This window comes from Panthera uncia, chromosome E1 (assembly GCF_023721935.1).
Source record: "Panthera uncia isolate 11264 chromosome E1, Puncia_PCG_1.0, whole genome shotgun sequence".
NCBI lineage: Eukaryota > Metazoa > Chordata > Mammalia > Carnivora > Felidae > Panthera > Panthera uncia.
The window spans coordinates 49,619,199-49,620,884 of record NC_064814.1 but is presented as its reverse complement, the minus strand read 5'-3'; positions in this window follow the sequence as shown (position 1 = coordinate 49,620,884).

Sequence of the window (1,686 nt, the reverse complement as noted above, 5' to 3'; positions counted from 1 at the left end):
TTCATGCTCTGTCTCTCTGTGTCTCAAAAATAAATAAATGTTAAAAAAAAAAATTAAAAAAGAAATTCTAAGTGATTTTACTTGGCTAGATGTCTTCTTTTTTTTTTTTTTTAAGTTTATTTATTTATTTTGAGAGAGAGAGGGAGAGAGAGAATTCCAAGAAGGCTCCTTTGCTATCAGCAAGGAGCCTGACATGGGGCTCCATCCCACTAACTGAGAGACCATGACCTGAGCCGAAATCAAGAGTCAGATGCTCAACTGACTGAGCCACTCAGGTGCCCCTTGGCTAGATGTCTTTTAACAAAAATCTGTGAGAAAACTGTGGTTCCAATGATAAATTCACAATTGTTTTCTTGACATTATCAGCTGATATTTAAAATACGGAGTTAATATGTGGTTTGTCATTTCCTAGTTTGGCTATTCATGTCAATAGAATTATAAGACTCCTGATTTACTACCAGCAAGTTAGAAACTCTGATGTTGGATGTCCAAATGAACATGGAGAAAAATTCTGTATTGTCTTTACATTGGGTCTTAAAATTATGAAATATGTCCATTATAAAGCAGCTACTTTAAAATGTTTATTATGGAATATTACATAAATGAAAGTTGGAGATAATATAACCAGCATCATATAACCAACACCCAACTTTATTAAATCTTAACATTTTTTATTTTGCTTCAGTTTTTTTTTTTGTTTTTTTTTTTTTTTTTAGTTAATGTATTTAAAGTAGGCTCCATGCTAAGATCAAGGGTCACACACTACCTACTGAGCCAGCCAGGCACCTCACTTTAGCTTTTTTTTATAGCAAAAAATATATACTATAAAATTTATCATCTTTCCATTTCTAAGTGTATAGTTAAGTGGTATTAGTTATATTTCACATTATTGTGTTAGAGATCTCTAGAATTTTTTTTATCTTGCAAAACTGAAACGTGTACTCACTTAAGAATCACTCCCCATTTCTCCCCACTCCCAGAACCTAGTAACCACTATTTTACCCCACACTACTTTAGATACCTTATAAAAGTGGATTCATACAGTATTTGTTTTTTTGGTGACTGGCTCATTTCATTTGGCATAACATTTTCAAGGTTCATCCATACATGTGACAAAATTTCCTTGTTTTTTAGGGCTAATGGTCCATTGTATGTATATACCACATTGTGTGTGTATCTGTCCATCTGTCTATGGATATTTGGGTTGCTTTCACCCCTTGGCTATTGTGAATAATGCTGCAAGGAATATGGGTGTGCAAATATCTCTCGAGATCCTGCTTTTAGTTCTTTTGGATATATACTCAGAAAGGGGATTGCTTTATATATTGCAATTCTATTTTTAATTTTTTGAGGAACCTCCATGCTGTTTTCCATAATGGCTGCACCATTTTACATACCCATCAGCCATGTGCAAAGGTTCCAGTTTCTCCACCTCCCCGCCGACCCTTGTTACTTTCTTTTTTTTACTACTTAAAAAAATGTTAACGTTTATTTATTTTTGAGAGAGAGGGAGAGACAGTGAGAGCAGCGGAGGGCAGAGAGAAGGAGACACCATCTGAAACAGGCTCCAGGCTCTGAGCTGTCAGCACAGAGCCCTACGTGGGGCTCGAACCTATGAAATGTGAGATCATGACCTGAGATCAATCCAGACACTTAACAGACTGAGCCACCCAGGCACCCCAACAC